At 35.9% G+C, this 20,173-nt stretch overlaps 1 protein-coding gene across 11 annotated transcripts in view; it reads right to left on the bottom strand.

The window, feature by feature from the left end:
* LOC109095765 (microtubule-associated protein 2-like) overlaps positions 1-20,173 on the bottom strand; it is a 103,542-nt gene that overhangs the window by 68,061 nt on the left and 15,308 nt on the right. For all 11 annotated transcript variants that reach the window (XM_042764141.1, XM_042764144.1, XM_042764142.1 and 8 more), the window contains exon 2: positions 2,240-2,312. The gene's annotated coding sequence lies outside the window, so the exon portion shown is untranslated. The remainder of the gene's footprint in view (positions 1-2,239; positions 2,313-20,173) is intronic.

Here is a 20,173-nt window from a genome sequence, read left to right as displayed (position 1 = left end):
CTTAATATTTTCTTCAATAAAGAGAATGTTTAAAGGAATAGTTCACCTCCAAAATGAAAATTCTGTCATCATTTACTCAGCCTCATGTCATTGCAAACTTCTATGACTTTTGTTCTTTCAAAGAACAAAATTTCAACTTGTGTGTACAATAGAAGATTTAAATTTGATAAAAGTTTAGAATGACATGAGTGTGAATAAATATTTAGAGTAAATATTTCATTTTCATTTTTGGGTGAACTGTTCTTTTTTTTTTTAAGGAAAAATTGCAACGCAAGGATGCACAAACAAATCCATTAAGAAACAAGCACATGCGCTTCTTTCTTCACGGGACTCATATCCAACAGGGAATGACTGGAGGTCTAATGTTTGTGCTGCAGTGGTAGCTGTGAAAACAGTTTAAAATAATCAAACTCAAAATGTGTATTTTTACTGTATTTACAAAAGACAACAGGCAAAAGAAAACATGAACAATGTGTTACAACAGACTATCTCTAAGAATGTCTCTAACAACTCTTTGCACCAATGTTTTTTTTTTTATTCAAACACTGTCAGATACTTATGTCACTTATTAAATTATTAATATTATGAATATTATGTATTGAAAAATGTAATTGCTGCTTTTTTCCTTAAATTTCAGATGAGACTGTGCTTCAGTGCAGCAGCCAGTGTCACTGAGGACAGCAGTTGGTTCCTGCATGCAGCCACTGATGGCAGGCAGCTTTCTGCAATTACAGCACGACAGGAGAGGAGACAGACAGCAGACGAAACACTCTTCCTCTGCCTCACTGGCCTTCTGGCATGATGCATGAAGACTACAGTCACCTGTATCTTGACCTTATTCAGCCCAGACACAGCGGGGTACTGAGGGACACAGATAAATGGATGAGAAAATGTCACGTTGCATTTGATACATGCTTTCTGTCATGACCACAAAGATTGGTAAAAGGGTGGGCAAAGAAAAAAAAGATGGAGTTTTTACAACATTATAAACCAAGAACTCTCTTGTCAACTTCCACTTTGGTGACAAAATGGTCTCTTGTGAGATTCTGAGATCAGCCAGCACTCCAGTACAACTACAGATGCACTGCACTGCACCCCATTCAGTTTGGTGGCATGACAGTATTTAATAAGCAATGTCTGAAAAAGCACCATAAATGTAGTCCATGCAACATATGTGCTATATTCCAAGTACAAAGCAATATTAAATGTCATTCTGTTTCTCACATAAAGCTAAACAAATGAAATTATTATGAGTTGAAAGCTTCTCTCGAGCTGAAATATTATCAGAGAATAATTAGTGCAGAAGTCATATGTATATTTAGTGTATAGAAAAGAACTGCTTGTAAATTATAATTATTGTGATCACCCCCCCCCCCCAAAAAAAATATGCACCCCTAAATGAAAACAATTATATAAATTATCCATACCTGCGCAAATATTAAATAGAAATAACATACACACAAACACATACAAATATAATTTGGAAATGTATATACTATATAATATACTATGTAATTTATATGTGTGTGAATTAAAAAAATATATTAATTAATTTTTTTATGAAAATAGAAACACACAAATAGTATTATATATATATATATTTATATATTTATGTTCAGCTAAAAGTTTAGAATCCGATGAGATATATATATATATATATATATATATATATACACATATACACAGTTATCATGATATACAATTACTCATAGTGTGATATATTATTTTTGTTATATTACCCACCCATGGTGACCCACATCATCATTAAATCACTGACACCATCACCGTTATGTACCTGGACAGTCTGATGATGCTAATGGCAGGTGTCTAGACAGGCAACATCACGTCACCCTGAATCCTACAAGCATGTTATCCTGACCAGCAAACACACACACACAATTACATGACACACATAAAACACATCTGCTTCAATGTGTCCAGCATGTAGAGCGATGAGAGCATAACTAGTTATCGGGTACATAGATGCTCAAAAACTGTAGAAAACAATGCACAGATAAATGATTCATCATAAATGAAGTGTTAATTCACAAACAAAAGAAGGCTGTTAGAAGAAATCAGAATGCCGGTACTGCCCATTTCAGCCTGTCAGATTCTCACACACCTTATGTGCCAGAGCGTTACACACAATGACGCAGCATCTCTGCAGCACGGCGAGCAGAGAGGCAGAGAACAGGAGTGAGACAGAAAGAAAAGCGAGAAAAAAGGATAAAGAGCCTACCTGATGAGATCTGCGTGTAGGATCCTGTTCTTCAGCGTGTAGCACAGAGGAAGAGCGAGAAACACAGATGGACCTGGAGAGAGAGAGAGAAGAGGAAAGAAATGTAGCAGGTGAGCTCAAGGTGTCCTCAGAGTTGCCTCATTTCAGTCACGTGACCTCGACAGCTACAACACATGACTCGTTAATGGACAGAGATGCACATGTGTGAGTTTAGTATGCGCTTTTCATTCTGCCACCTTCAAGCAAGTGGGAGAGCGGTATGAGCGAGGGGTAGGGCTCTGTGCGTGTGTGTGTGTGTGTGTGTGTGTGTATGAGAGAGAGAGAGAGAGAGAGAGAGAGAGAGAGAGTGAGATGATAATATAATTAACAGCCTGATAGACTGTAAGCAAGAGCAGAAGTAAAAAATTCATAACCCAGTGAGTGAGCAGAATGTTCCAGAACCAGCTCAGATGCTCTAAAGCTATAACGGAGGGCAGAACTAAAGAATGACATTGCAGAAGGCAATGAAGGCTTTTTCAACAATACAGTATCTATCTATATTTTAACAGTTAAAGATAATGATAGGTTCCAAATAGGTTTTCCAAACACTCCTACTGCCCACTCCACTGTGGCTTTAAACTGATATTCACTCAAACACACAGCCCCACCCCAAACTCACACCATTGGTCATGAAGCTGACATCAAACCAAAGATTCTTCTAATGCAAGTAAATCCACTTGGTGAGTATTTTTGAAACAACCCTGGGACAATATTTATAGTCATGCAGGTACAGCTCTTGAAATAAAAATGTAGATAGACGGACGGACGGATGGACGAACAGAGAGAGAGAGAGAGAGAGAGAGAGAGAGATAGAGAGAGAGATAGATAGATAGATAGATAGATAGATAGATAGATAGATAGATAGATAGATAGATAGATAGATAGATAGATAGATAGATAGATAGATAGATAGATAGATAGATAGATAGATAGATAGATAGATAGATTTTTTTCTGCTGTACAGAATCTCTTCCCTCACTATTCCCAAGTTGGCCACAACTGTCTCAAACCATATGAAATACCAGAGCAATGCAGACAGAAAACTTTGATTGGAAATATGAAAGAAGCTGGTGTTCAGATGGCCTCAATATTGACTCCCTCCCCTTACTGACTCCTCACAATGCAATAAGTCCACTAGTGAAGGTGAATGAGGCCTCTATTCAACACTGAAAACCGTATTAAGTTGACTCAACTCAACTGATTGAGTAAACTTGTTCCCTCAATTGAACTGAGTAATGACTGTATCATCAACAATAAGTAACCAATATCATCTGATCAGATTTTCTCTTGCATCTGTTGCTTTATGGAATATGTTTTAGAAAGACAAAGTTAATGCAGCCAGAGAAAAACTAATACTTAAGAAATTAAGGTTCAAGAGCCCAACTAAGGCAAACAGTGATCTCCATTATGGTGACATTGATGCAATTTTACTAAATTTTTACTATTCACTAAAACATTAACATCTAAACCTCTGTTAAGTCTCTACAAGAACTTTAAGAAATTAAGTCAAACTGGTAAGTTAAGATGCTGAGATCTTGAGAGATGTTTTCTTGTATTTTTTATTTTTTTATTTATCTGTTTTTGTTTTGGTTTTTTTATGGACAAAATGAAAACAGACTGATCTTTTGTAATTATGTACCAATCAGTGTATTAGTTTTCTTGTTGCCGGGCAGAACTGCTTGCACAGCCAATCACATGAAACAATGACCAGTGTGAGCTGTTTCAATAAATTTGGATTTTGAGCACTTTATAGCTTAAGTTTACATATTTTATAGGTTAACAATTTTCACAAACTTAGGTTTTAGATTTATGGGCCCAAAACATAAAACTGTAAGTAATGTTTAGTCAAGATTACTTAATCATATAAGTAAAGACAACATTTGGGTTTAGTGGAGCACATTTACACTAGACCAACCATAAACAAGTCTTCTTATCCTTCTTATCCTTGATGATTATATTGGATCTGAACCATCAATGATTTAAAGTCAGGTTTTAATTCAACTGGAATTTATAATGCCCCATTTGTTTAATTAAAGGGATAGTTTAACCAAAAATGTACATTCTGTCATTTTATACTCAACCTCATGTCATTTCATACCCATATACTGTTGTTATTTTTTTTTTTTATGAAACATGGAATATAGATCACAAGTAATTTGGACCATGGTATTTATGGCTGTATTTTTGTCCTTTTTTGAGCTGACATCCGTAGTCACTGTGAAGTCTGGTAGTATGGAAAAGAGCTGTAAGAAGAATCTTAAAATCTTCGTGTGACATGTAAATAAATACATAAATAAACATAATAATAAAAAATACAGCATACGGATCAGTGTTGTTTTATTTTATTTATATATCATAATATTTATTATGCTTGAAATTAGCTTTTTTTATATTTTCAGTTTTATATTTTAATTTTAGTTTTGGTAATTTTGGTTTTTTACATTTTTACTAGATTTTTTTTTTTTTAAATTTCATCTAATCTTATATTTTATTTCAGCTTTATTTCAGTTACTGAAAACTAATTTTAATAGTTTTAAAGTGAGTAAAATTGTGACCAAATATTCATTTTCATTTGAGTTATTCTTTCAAAACATTGGCTTCTTATAATTCTCTTCAGCCCAATTCTCTCCCCCTCTCTCTCTCTCTCTCTCTCTCTCTCTCTCTCTCTCACTCTCACTCTCTCTTTCAATTTGCTAATATTTTGCTGACAGTCATTATTAGGGCAGAACAAAGATTTGTCTTCATTCATCCCTTCGGCTGCTCATGCTCTCTCCCATCATCATCATCATCATCATCATCTCAACAAATATGGGATTCCGATGGCACTGCAGACAGGCAGACGGGCAGAGAACCCTCTAACCCTCCTAAAAACCCCACACCAAACCTCATACAGATGATTATCCCCTGACCACTGAATGAATCTTCTTTCATGCTTATAGCTTCCAAGGCTCTGAGGCCCGCTTATATTCATGCACTTTCTTGGTAACATGGGCGTCTGCCTTCCCGAAATAGCGTGTCTGATGGGTTTAGCCGTGTGTGGTGTGCCAGCGCCGCATGGAGTAGGATGAGGGTGGGCCACGGTAATTCAAAAACACATATGTCTGAGCCATGTAAAGCAAACATGAGCGCTCTTATTTGTCTGCATACTGATTTGCATTGTTTTCCCTTTCCCTGAACATATAATGCAGAGCGCAAAGCAGTTCAAACTGTGGACATGATCATCCACATATTGACTCAGTAGAAGCCCCTGCGTGATGGCTAAAAATCAAAGCCTCCAACCTGTTCCAATCGATCATTTGCAACAAAGATCTATTAGAAATAGAGGTGGCGCTGTTCTTCTTAAAGGGACAGTTCATCCAGAACTAAACATTTCCTCTGGTATTTCACAATTGGAATGAAATGAGGGTGAATAAATGATAACAGAATTTCCTTTAAGAATTCCTTCCTTGAATGTAGTACTAAATCAGAAATCAGATTTTTGGAAACTATGTTGCCTTACACATATAATTTTTCCACATTGATATATTTAATATAATATAATATAATATAATATAATAAAAAAAAAAAATATAACATAACATATAACATATAACATATAAATAACATATAACATAACATATAACACATAACATATAACACATAATATAACATAATATAATATAATATAATATAATATAAATAATATATAATTTTGAATGTAGTTGCAATTGAAATCAATGTATATAATATAATATAATATAATATAATATAATATAATATAATATAAAATGTTTTTCATCTAAATAATATTTATTTTATTTTATTTTTTAATTTTCATACAAATTTGGGGGGGGGTGTATGATGAAATAATATACTTGGGTAAATAAACCCAATAAATAAATAAATAAATATTATTTAAATAATATTATTTCAATAAAAACTGTAATGTCATGGTATTACATTATATGATATTAAAATAAAATGACTTTTAAGTGAAATTTTAAAAACCTTTCAATAAAAGTGTCAACTGTCTAGCAATAATCAAACGTGAAGTGTTGAACATCAACCCATATCCCTTGGACTATCTCAGTCATAAGAACAACAAATCTATCTCCTCCCAAGCAGGATCTAGTCATAATCTTCCCTACACCAGCATATCACAGTGTCCCCTCAGCAGATGCTCATGTATACAGACTGAACCGTGCCTCTGTTATGGTGGATCAATCCTAATTAGCCTGATGGCTATTCCATCCCACACAAACTCCAGACTGCATCGAGGCAGACTAGCTGCCCTAAGGTTAGGCCTCCTGTGGGGTGAGTGTGAGGAGGAGAGACATCCTCTAATCCAGCAAACAGCAGCTGCACCCTGAATCTAATCCCCCCTCTATACACAGCCTCAAGCACCGCCAAACATGAGTAAACTGACAGGCGTCCCACCTGAGACCCTAAATGTCAGACATTTTCATCATATCACACACTTATGCTTACAAAGCTGGTGTATTTGTTATCGAGTGTCGATTTAGGCCTCTCCTCTCTTGTGAGAAACTATGTTGTCTTTGATGCTGTTGTCTAATCTTATGGTAAGACAGCTAAAGGTACAACAAGGTTTCTCTGTTTGCTGTTCAGTGTTAAAAGGCAAATCACAAATGCTTTTCGGGAGTCAGAGAGCATGTCGAGCTTTCATGTACATTTGTCTATTTAATCCAGGGTTGGATTAACAGCATGAACTTTATAGTGCTGTACCTAGATCTTCAGACATGAATATGTATCTGATTTATCTCATGATTATAGCCTACATTACATCTAATTTGAAATTCCAAAATACATTTTCAGAAAATCTTTGTCATTCCAAGATAAAACAAAAACACCAAGACAGTGACTGTGAAATGACAACTGGGAATATTGTCCCAGGCCATGTGATGTGGGACAGTCCACATCATAAATATTTAGGTTAATTTGCACTCTATTAAACACATTTTACCATATCTCAAATCATTTTTACATCAAAAAAAAAAAAAAAAAAAAAAAAATCAGTGCAGTAGGGGTGTAACAATGCACTTGTTTCTTATTTACATATCAATTACAAATCCTGCCACTGCAGTAGAGAAAATCAGGCTTGGAAGGAGGGAGGGAGGCCCACCCATTTAAATTTGTCCTGGGCTCTGTGTTTTCAAGTGACAGCCCTAAATATAGTGACTTGTGAAAGTGGAATACCTTGGCTTCTGGACATTGGGGCTAAATGACACAGCGGTCGTATTCACACACTAATTAAGCCTTTTGCCAAGACTATCCCCCAAGTTTTCTTCCAAAACAGCCCACAAGCACATCTACATTCAGTCTTCACACAAACTAATTGGTCTCGAGCGAGTGTATATGGATGAAGAGAGAGAGGCTGAGGTGTTTCACCACTAAAGATCTTAAGAGCAGAGCGCGGAAAAAAGAAACAAGGCCTTCATTAACATAACGAGGCTTTCATCTGGACCAGGCCTTTAATCAATATGTGCAGGTTAACGGCACAAAATCACTTAATAACTGCACAGGCACGAAGCACACGCTCTGACTGGCTAAAAGTCAAGAGCACAAAGACTGAAACAAACAACATTATTCAAACAACGTTACACAAACTCTGACCTGCAAATTCGTATTAGGTAAAGATGTGTGATGAAGATTAACATGTGACAGCATGACCGCTTAGCACTGAAAGAACTTGATTTAAAAGAATACAAACTTTAAAGCTGCATGTAGTTTGGCAGCACATTTTTACATTTGGAATTTATTATTTGTTATATATTGAATTTATGCCGAAGTGCAAAGTCTAGTGTGGCCACTCTTTAACTCAATTTATACCACAATATAAAATAACATTATCCTTTCTTTATAATGACAGTTATAATATAAAATTACAATAAAAATCAGTAGTGCAGCCAATGGTCAATTTGGATTAAGCCTTTTCTAAAGTGTTGACCACCTAATATACTGTAATCCCTGAGAAGTATGGGATAGACCAGACCCATGAGGTGCCTGAACTGGACACTAATTCTGTCAAGCTCTTGTATGTAAAAGCACTGACAACAACACTGACCTTAATCTCTTAACAGGGTGTGAAAGAATCACCTCTCCACCACGGGTCATTGTGTTAACAGATACACCTGACTAGTATGGTTTGCACTGACTAACTGATTTACAGCTAGATGCACTAGGATCTAAAGTCTAAAGGACATGCACACAGATTTACAACCACACAATGAGTTTTTTAAACATATTGGTTAAGCCTTGTGGTCAATAAGATCATAAAATACACTCTGTAGCGTGCCATCGAGCAAGCGACAGCTGCCATCAGCCACAGAAATCTGCGATCTGGGGCAAAACAAACTCCAAGATTACTCTGGAGTGACTGACTACTATAAATTGCTTTAGATAAAAGCATTAGCGATATCACATTAAGCAAACATCGCACGAGCAAGAGTTGTTCCAAATATCATTGGCTGACTGCCACAGCCATGTTAACATACAAACCAACAGCATGACTGCAAACTTGATATTGCTTTTATACAACAGTTAATACTGAGTAACTTACATTTTAGGCACAATACTGCCAGTTGCTTTGTCCGTTTATGAAAATAGCTGCAAAGAAAGTCACTTCTCTGAAAAACACACAGTTGTGGCATTCCTAAATAGATCAGTGTTTTTGAACGAACAGACTGAGTAAATGAGTCATTCCTGCATGAATTAGTGTGTTTGAACAAACTGGTTAAGTGAATGAAGCAATGAACTATTCGATAGAGTAAATGATTCAATGACTCACTTGTTTCATTCTTGAATGAATCATTATATTATGAGTCATTCGATAAAATTATCAATTACATTCTTTCACTAGGACTGCCACATGTCGCACCCTTCTGACATAACAATATAACTAGCGAACAGACTGAACAATTCCAACCACAATGCACACAAATAAAGCCTGAAAACAAACAAATAAATAAATAAACCAAAACTAACTGTTGTACAATGCTAAAAAAAACCTATTGGAATTAGATTATTTACTGTAGAGAATAAAAATAAATAAATAATAAATAAATAAAAAAAACAAAAAACATAAACAAAGCAATTTATGCAGGTACAGTAATTGTACCAAACTTTCATGATAGATATTATGCTGGAAAAAAAAAAACCTGCAACTGGGCCGCTGGGACAGCTTATACGATTTGACCCCGAGTAAGAGGGACAGTAAATATTTCATGACCAACTGAAGTGCACTGAACATTACACTGACAGGTGAGGTAATCACAGAACGCAAACACAGCCGCACTGTAACTAAAGCATTATAAAGAATTGTCAAACAAGTGATTCTCGGCAGGGTTATATCTCGTCTCTATTAAGTAGGATAACATGATTACACATAGACTAGTGACCATCCCACTAATGTAGCAGAGCTCAGCGATACCTCTCCCTCCCTCTTAAAAACATTCTTCTATTCCCAAAAGGTTGCTGGATGTCCCTTCACTGTTGGACAATTCAACTAGAAAATGACTGCGCTGTCTGCGCGCAGCTGCTAAGTGAGACAGAAGACAGCATGCCTTGAAACTGCTGTATTTATAACAAGATCAATCTTGTCAAGCTCATTCTTGTCTTGTGGTTTAATGTCTGGGAGAAAAAAACTTGAAATAAGAAAAAAACTCAAATATAGAAATGCAGTATCAAAGGTACTTGAAAACTCAAGCTAGCTCAGAGAGAGCTCACAACGCCCAAATCCGATGTTATCCATGCCATTTCAAATCAGAGAAATTGAAAAATGGGCCAAACATTATGGATTCTGACTGAAATCCCTGGAAAGATTATTCAGTTAGTTTTTATTCATCATTAAAGCTCAGAAGTGAAATTACCCAGGCTCATGATTATTAGAAGTTATGAACAGCACAGAATTAATTAGAGGATTTAATTTGAAAAATATTCACATGTCTGTCTGGAAAAGCAAATCTACTGTAAAAGCAAACAAATTAGTATGCCACGGATAGAATGATAGAACAACAGACAGACAGACAGACAGACAGATTCAGTTTGGCAGCATTTTGTTAGAAACCTTAAGTGAGTTTGTCTCTAACTGAGAGCCTCCTGGACAGCAGATGGCCAATGGTACTGCAGTCAGAAGTTATCAGCAGGTATTAGACATCTCTCACTAAGACTTAAGCTTGATGTCATCAGTTAGAAATGTCCACTTTAATTAAACAGATTCCTTTAGTCACAGTCACTCCATCCAACAGCTACTGTTCTCAGTTACCCACTTTTGTCTATTACAGGGGTTTTAAAAAAGTAAATAAATAAATAACAATAATAATCAGTAACACTCGAAAGCTCTCCGATTAATTTGTGCTCCAAAGATGAACGAAGGTCTTATGGGTTTCAAACGACATGAGGGTGAGTTATTAATGACAGAATTTTCATTTTTAGGTGAACTGTCCCTTTAATACATGAATATATATATATATATATATATATATATATATATATATATATATATATATATATCTGCCTTTATATTTAAATGTGATCATTCCCAATAGGAATCGTTAATTGGGGGTCCATGGCATTGAAAGCTGCTGGTCCTTCATGTGGGGGAAAGATGTGCAGATTTAAGACAAAAGAAAAAATAATTTAGGTGTGAAAAAGAAGTACAGTTGAACCACTGGGATTTGGGATGTTCATCTCATTGCCTGGAGTCCTGCCGTCTCTGAGATTCAGCTCTAAAGAGATAAACATCAAGACTGACAAATGACCCACAGTCGAGCCTGAGAGCTGTGGAAAAAAACTCCAAGGAGCCAGAGGATGATGTCAGACCACATGACAGACATGACAAGAAAATATATCACACTGTAACACCCAGAAGGCTCACAAGCATTACCATAACATGATTATTCATTTGTGAGACTCGGCCATAACTACACTTATTAATTATAAAATAACTCTAACGGCTCACTTTAGTTGCAACAGTGATTTATTTATAAAAGCCTTCATGGTGTTATATCACACTACCCAAGACTAACTAAGTCATCACAGCATGCTTACTGTTAATTGCAATGAATTAGTTGCAGTCTAATTGTATTAAGCTATAAAGTGATGTACAATGTATGGTCAAAAGAAGAGCTAAGCACGATTTCTCCGCTGTGTACATCTTATCAAATAGTCGTTCCTGAGAATGAACCTCTTTAAACAGGTTCTTCGTGCTCCTCCTGTCCCTTATCGTCTACTTATTGTTTCGATTATGTGTATCACTATCCATGTGTAAAATCAACCTGGAACAATGTTTTCAGTGTAACCCATCCATTTGGAAACATGCTCCAGTTTCATGCACATGCTTTTATATTTCATAGCTGGACAGGGGATCTGGCAACCACATCACAGTGATGCAATATTTCTATCTTACAGAAGAAAGGACAGTGCATTACACAACTATTCTGCACATGAACCCATTACATTGCTTTTAACATAGAATACAATTAAATCTTCTTCAGTGGATGACAAGGGCCAAAAATTTAAATGTAAATAAATTAAATCACTTTTTAAATTGTCAAATAAGTATTTATTTAAAATGCAGTTAAATGTATTGTATCAGTGATCTGATATATCTATAAATCACCTTAAACTGACAAATAAACAGACTTATCTGAACTGTTTATTTGATTTATGTTTAAAAAATGCAGTTGAATGCACCAGTAAAATAATAAATTATTAAATCACGTTTTAAATGAACAAATAAACAGAAACTGTTTATTTAATTCATGTTTTATAAATTACAGCTAAATGTACCAGTGAATTAATAAATTATTAAATCACTTTTTAAAATGAAAAACAGATATATTTAAAGCTGTTTATTTAATTCATTTTTAAAAATGCATTTAAGTGTACCAGTAAAATAATACATTATTAAATAACTTTTCAAACTGACAAATGAAGACATGATCAACACTGTTTATTAATGTTAGAATGATAGTAAAAAAATAAAAAATAAAAAAAATAAAATAAAAACCTTAATTCTAAGAAGAAGAATAAGTTTACATATAACAATATGTTGATTTTCTAAAGCCAATATAATTAACTTTTCAAATGCAATTGCTTTTCTTTGGGAGAAAAAAAAACTGCCAACACACTGCATTGTGTCACTGATATTTTGCATGAAGTAAAAAAATCACTCAAATTAAAACATTTTAATTACTTTCTTACGCATTGTCTGCAAATTACTTTCAGAGTAAACACTCCTTAAAATGGCATTTCAGGGATAGTCCATATTGAATAACACTATGGAGGAGTTGAGTGCCTTGCTCAAGGGTACAAATGTGACACTTTATGGATCTCCCCTTGCAGGGTTTGAACCTACAACCTTTGATTACCAGCTCAGTTTGTTAACCACTACACTAAAGCAGCAAAAAAATGCCTCAGAGTCAAATATAATAATGCACTGCAATTTGAGCGAGACACACAGTCAGAGATGTAACAACACTGCAGTCCTCTGAGTGGGTGTGAGAGCAAACAGAACCAAAAATGACCAGTGGAGACCTGACAGGTCAAAGGTCAACAGGCTTCCGCAATAAACCTGTCTATTCAGCACAAGCACCTATATAAATATGACCTTACACTTTATGAGAGAGAGAGGAGAGAAGTGAAGATCTAGCTGGAGTAAATTAGTCAGCTCAAGCCAAGGCGTCAAAAGGAGCTCCAAGTTCCTATTTCCTCTCTCTCTCTCTCTCTCTCTCTCTCTCTCTCTCTCTCTCTCTCTTTCTCTCCATCTCTGCCTGTTATTCTCTGCCTCATTTCTGCTTTGTGAAGAGCACAGGAAATTCCTCTCAAGTGAAATACTCATCCCATGGGCAGATTCAGAGCAGAGACTTATACATATGAGGGCGGGGGACTGTGAAAAGGGGCAATTCTTGAAAGAGAGAGAGGGAATCCTGTTGGAAAATCCAGTTTAAACTGGTAATTGTGTTGTGGAACAAGCTAGCTGACTACCATGATCCAAAAACTAGGTTGACCAACATAAGCTGGTTTGTTGCTGGTCTAAGATGGTCTAGCAGCTAATGACTCCTTAGGCCAGTTAGAAATCAGGTACCATGTAAAACATGAGGATAAAAATATACTACCTTAATATAAATGAAAATGTGTATACAGCAGGACTGATAAAACTCTGATATAACCCATGCAGAAATAAAAATTTAAAGTGATAGTTCATCCAAGAATGAAAACTTGGTCATCGCTTACTCATCTTCATATTGTTCCAAACCTGTATGACTACTTTTGTTCTGTGTAACATACCATTGACTTCCAATGTACAGACATTTCTCAAGATATCTTTGGAATTTGTAATCTATGGTTTGGAATAATATGAGTAAATTATGACAGAATTGTCATTTTTGGGTGAACTCTCCCTTTAAGACAGCATATATGGGTCTCAGCTTGGTTGAGACCAGCTAACTAGTTTTAAATGGTTTAATCTGTGTTTTTCAGCAGAAGGGTTTTCTCCTGAGGCCATTAGCTGCTTGCAAGGCATTCAAGTAGAATGGAAAAAGCGCCAAGTCCTGTTATGGCTCAGAGCAACGCTTACCCTGCCTGCCCACATCACTGAACTCCAGGGTGCGGCTGCCCAACACTGCCCAGTTGGCCTGACCTGCAACTGCACACAACAACTAACATAACAGGACATTCCCTTTGATTAGCTCCATATAAAGAGAACCCACTCCTACACCAACACGACAACTGCAATAAGACGTCCAAAAAGCTCCAGTTCACCTAGATCTTTTCAAAGTAAAATGAACATTACTGTAGCTGTTCCAAAAATCTTGTAAAACAGCATCCTATTTAAAGAGGAACATCATATTATTTAAAACACTTTATATACAGTACATCACATAAGCTACATAGTGTTATTCAGTGCTGCCACAAGAGGGACACAACAGGTTTGACATTAGCATGTTAATAAGCTAAAATTAAAAAAGCAGACAAATATTGTGTAAAATATAACTTTTTTGATCTGATTGAACTATTTTTTAATGAAATATAGTGTAGTTTGTTATCGGTTACCTAACATGCTTGACAGCTAAGTGAGTTCTGACAAGGTTTGGGTCTATAAATGCACAGAGACTGTAGTGTATTGTGAAACAGCATGGGAAGGGTGTTCTCTGTTCATTAAAGGTCCAGAATTGTGTGTAATATCACAAGTTGTGTATAAGTGTAACCATCTGCTGAGCTGTTTAGTCCCAGAAGTGTGGTATCGAATTGATGTAGTCATTATTGCTTTTCTCTATGCTACAACTAAAGTCTGTTTATTGCCTTATAAGGTTTACATTAATAATAATAAATGTTTTGTATAAGAAGTTGACTTTTGAGATTATAATATGTATATTTATAGTTTGCGTATCCATGTTGGGAGACATTTTTAACTGAACTCTTAGCAACGCATTCTGGGATATCATTATCTGCAAAGGAGACATGCAATTCTGCCTCAAAATCTGCCTTCAAATCATGGTATCTTAGGAAGCACACTGAAAAAAAACTCAATTTAGTCTTTTTTTTTTTTTTTTTTTACTTTTTCCAATAAAATATCTAAAAGCCTTGAAATTTACTTGAGAAGCAACACTCCATAAGACAATAATACTTTTTACAGATTGCAGCTTAAATATACAGTGAGTGTAATTTATCTTACTGCTCTAGAAGATTCTTTCAATAATGTTTAACTTGTTTATACTTAAAATAAGTAAAAGAATCTGCCACAGCAGTAAGACAAAATACACTTATATTATTAATCATATAGTGTTGATTCTCAAATAAATTCATCTTGTTTCGATGTTTTTTAGATATTTACACTGTAAAATAAGACAAAAGTACTTTAAAGGAAAAATAATATGATTTTTGCAAAGCAAGTTTCATGCTATTGTCAGCCTTTTAAAACCGTTTTCACGTGATGACTTAAAATGTCTAGGTAGGCAGTTTACTAGGTTTACTTTAAGTTTTACATCTGAGAGTGTGTGAGGGAAAGAAAGTAGAGAGATACAGCCATGTCTTCTTCAATGCAAAGTAAACAAAGCATCTGGCTTAAAGCCGCTGTCTGACTCTTTCCTGTGCAATTTCTCTTCCACATTGCTCTCACTTTCTTTGCTCCCATTTACCTTCATTCAGAGATTTGAAAAGGTCTGCCCTCTTCTCTTGAGGAACCTGGAGTACTTCAAAGACACACCACAGGCAAAGTCCTTCATCTCTGCAAACTGCATCCATAATGAAGGTGTCTTCCCAGCTCTTAGCAGTCTAATGGCTCTGACTCATCTTTCACACTTACTGTTTGCAAACAAAACTTGTCTTTTCAACTCGCCAGACTGCCAGTGCTGCACTCCGAGGACATTCCAAGGCGTCAGATTGAAAATAATCTCACCCCTTTTCCTTGGTGGGAAAATTGAAAGTTCACAGCCTGGCTGGAAATGGCAAAGTAAATTGCACATTTAAGATTGTTTCTCTGTTGGAAAATTCATATTTTAAACTAGTAGCTGGAACATAGAAGGGTATGCGATTTCTAGCTGGCCTAAGAGGGTCATAAACTAGTTCAAGCTGGTGATTAGTTAAATACCAGCCTGGCCACTTTGGCAAATTACCCATAGCTGGGTACATTGAACTTTAAAGAAAAAAAAATCCTGTTGGGAAATCCATCTCAGACTGGTAGCTGAAACATGGTAAGGAATGTAATTTTTAGCTGATCTAAGATGGTCATAAGCTAATTCAAGCTGGTCGTAAAACAAGCCTGACTACTTTAAATGTTACGTTGTTGGTATAAGATGGTCTGCCAGCTTGCACCAGGTAATGGCCACCAAATGACCAGCCTGGACCAACTAGAAACAAGCTGCATGTACAAGCAAACATATTAAGATGGATTTTCCAGAAAGGAATTATGTGATGCAAGTTTTGTACTGAAGGACCCTCAGTCACAAAGCAGGAAATGTGACCCCAACCCAGCTGCCGTTCCCCAGCTCCAATCCAACAGAAAACACAGATACCGGACACCAGATGGCCAAATCACAGTGTTTAATTGCTCTACAATGAGTTTCCCTACATCAATTTATTCATGAGTGTTTATAGGAGTATATGAAATTGTTTGCAATGGTTTAACAGCCACATCCACACACACACACACACACACACACACACACACACTGCAGTAGACAAGGGTCCTTTCAACAGGGTCTGTTTTCCTCTCGTAAACAGCATGCTTCCCAACTAAATGGGCTTCCACCCCCAGCTCCTCTCACATCCTCCTCAAATATGGACTCCCCCACCGAGAATGAGAAGGAGGCTGTGAAAGAATTACAAGAGAGGGGGTGGACTCAGAAAGACGTGACTGAAAAAGGGACAAGAAGAAAGGAAAAGAAAATAATTTAAGATGGCAGTAAAGGACAATAGAAGTGTGGGGCATTTCTAAAGAAGTAAAGGTTAAAGTTCAACTTGACGGCATCCTTGTGCTAGGGAAAATGAATCAGAAGGAGGATAACACTGTTTTTTAACCTGTTTTGTTTTCGTCCAGTTCTCTGTCTATATCTCATATTCTTCTGTCATGACTAAATTTAATCATATATATGTTGTTCAACACTAACAATGCAGTGGCAATAAGTTATCATCTAATTTGTCCACATACCATCAGCTCAGGAAGAAAATCATTGCATGTTACATGAGACAGGTTTAGACCGGTTGTAATGGCTCCATGGAATAGACCAGTAAAAAGAACTGATCAGCAGTCTGTGAATGTGTTTAAGGATTCCTCCCCAATTGTAAATCATCCCCACTTTCACATGTCCAAAAAAGAAAAAAAAAGCCCCATGAGATCATTATGGTAACAGCCCCAGACACACATCCGGGGAGAGGAGAGGGAATTTCACTAGCCATAGCTCACTCCTGACAGAGGAAGTCCCAGACTCCAGCTGTAGATCTGGAGATTTGATGAAAACAGATGAAATCAGTTTCCACAATGCAACTGAAATCAAATTGACTACTGCTGACTCCTCTTAACTGATCATTTCATTCATTATACTCAGGGAAATTCAGGTGTTACAGCAGCTAAACAAGAGCAGGCATGGAAAAAAGCACGGAATTCACACAGCATGCAAGAAATATAGATAAAAAAAATTAAATAAAAAAATGATAGAATATACACTACCATATTTTTATATTTTTTTATTATTATTAATTTTGGAAAGAAATTATTACTTTTATTCAGCAAGAATTCATTAAACTGACAGAATTTTTAACGTCTTTTCTATCACTATTTCAAATAAATGATGTTCTTTTGAGATTTCTGTTATCCTGAACAAAAAACACTGTATAAACAAAAAAATGAACCACCACAACTATTTTCAACATTGATAATAAGAAATGTTCTTGATCACCAAATCAGCATTTAAGAACAATTTCTAAATGATCATGTGACACAACACTTAGTTTCAGCCATCACAAGAATAACATTTTGTAATTATAAATATTTCACAATATTACTGTTTTTACTGCATTTTTGATCAGATATATGCAGCCTTGAGAGACTTAAAATTGTGAACATAAAGGTAAACAGACTAAAGTGGAATGCAACATGGCGTAGTGAGGTATTTTTCATAATTGCTGAGAACCCAAAGGTCAAGTTCTAGAGGCCCTGACAAAGTCAACCACATAATCATCAATTACAACCAGTATGATGACTTCAGATGCTACAGGACCCTCCCAGGGGAACCTTATACTTTGGATCCACAAGAACCTTCATTAGCAATGATCCATGTCTGAATTATTTATTTAAGAGCTAATTAATGGATATAAATGACGGATCCTGACAAACAATCAGATTAATGAAGCATACTGTAAATACTGCACTCACATAAACAAGCGCGTGAACAAGATTCTGACGAACTCGTAGGAGGGGGGTTTCTGTCTGCCAGGATGAATCACTTCACTCTCACGCAACTTCAGAACTTCTCTCCAATTGTACTTCTCTTGATTCCAGACCATTCACAGGGGTACTGAACTGCTGCTTGCTCGTAGAAAGAACCTAAACATTACCACATTTGCTGTGATGAAGACCCGAACAAGGGTCTGTGAACCTCTAAGCATTAACTAGGCCAATATGAGGGACTGGGAAAAAGCCCAAATCCATAGTGATGTTGGGCGTGTGACACTAAAGAGTAGACAGATATTTCCCAGTGTCAGGATATGGCATAAACAAGTCAAGCAATTACAGCCTGCCATGCTAATGAAGTCTCCTATTGCTAACAAGTAGACAGCCAATGATGCTTCATCTAGAGAGATCATCAGCATTTGTCAAAACATTTCTCGAACATATCTCATATGATTTACTCAGTGAGGTAAAACTATCAGGACTAAATAATGCTTTGGTGAGTTGCTAACGAAACAAAAGAAAAGTTTGCAAACTTCAATTGTTTTCTACGTCTGTGGAATAAAAGATATTATAAAGAAACTTTCTGCAGTTTAATATCCATACGATAAGTTTATATTCATACTTAAGTTAATGGGCTTGAAAAGAAATGTTGGAAAATTAATCCACATAACTCTAAAGTGACACAATCACTTCAAAATATTGATGCATACATGCATGTATACATCAAATATGACACAAACCTCAGACTTCATTGTGTTTGGTTACATGATGTGGGAACTAGGGCTGAAATGATTAGTCAACATTATCAATGTGACAGTAAAAAAATTATGGACAAATATTATTGTTGTCAAATACTCGTTTGATCCCATATGACCTAATGTACGGACCTGCAATAATGCAGGTGACCAGTGTGGTACTGTAGCACAAGACTGTAATTCAGCCCTCCTGGCTGCAATCCAAAAGAAGAGGACACGTTTAGATGAATATGTAAATATGTGTAGTGCGCTTTCCTTTCAATAATAAAATAAACAACTAAAATGGCAGAGTGGGAAAACAGCAGTTAAGAAAGCATCTGATCATAGTGATGTGGGTATGTTTGCACTATCTTTGCAATTGGCAATCCAGTAAATTCACGTCACATTTATTTATATAATGCAATAGGCTGCTTTAAAGCAAGCAGCTTTACATTATCTAACATGAACAAAAAAAGTGTCATTGCTTTTAGTTAGAATTACAAATTGATTTTCTGTTATAAAGCAGCTCTATATGTATAGAATATGTATTACTCAATATTTTAACTAATCCCAAAATCTGAATAATCTATCAGACCCTACTGATTAATCTGTGTAATAATTGACAATTAGTTGTTTAATTGTTCTAATAACCGTTAGATTCATCGATTATCAAAATAACCGTTTGTTGCAGCCCTAGTGGGAACCAATGAAGTCTGTGGGGTTTTTTTGCCAAAATTGATGTAGTATGTGTAATTGTGTATGCTGACAGAATTTTTATTTTTGGGTCAACTAACAGATGTCTCACTAAGAAGTTCATGTCCTTATACACGAGAGGACAAAGTGGATCTGCACCTCATCTGCGAAGAGACCACTGACAGCAGCTTCCTGACAGCTAAAACAAGGTACAGGATGTATACATAACCATCCAAATTACACATGACTTCCTCTCATCCACATGACTTCTGCTCTCCACAGGCGGCCCGCGCTTACCACATCTTCTCTTCAGACCCAGCTGGGATATCATTTACACATCAGCACCAGACGCTAAACCACTAAAATTCATCACCTGCCTACAGCCATCCTTATTTAATTTCACTTAGGCTATTCATTTAAAGCAATGTCTTTGGAGAAACAGGTGACTGCAGAACAATGTGAAGCCTTCCAGCATGATAATAACTAAATGTTAAGGCAATGAGCAATGAGAATTAATGAGACGTGTCCTCAAATGAAACCAATGATATCAATTAAACCAATAATATCAATGTTGAAGAT

The sequence above is a fragment of the Cyprinus carpio genome, chromosome A9 (assembly GCF_018340385.1).
Source record: "Cyprinus carpio isolate SPL01 chromosome A9, ASM1834038v1, whole genome shotgun sequence".
NCBI classification, from domain to species: Eukaryota; Metazoa; Chordata; class Actinopteri; order Cypriniformes; family Cyprinidae; genus Cyprinus; species Cyprinus carpio.
The sequence above is the reverse complement of the archived record's forward strand: the minus strand, read 5'-3'. Positions and strand labels throughout refer to the sequence as shown.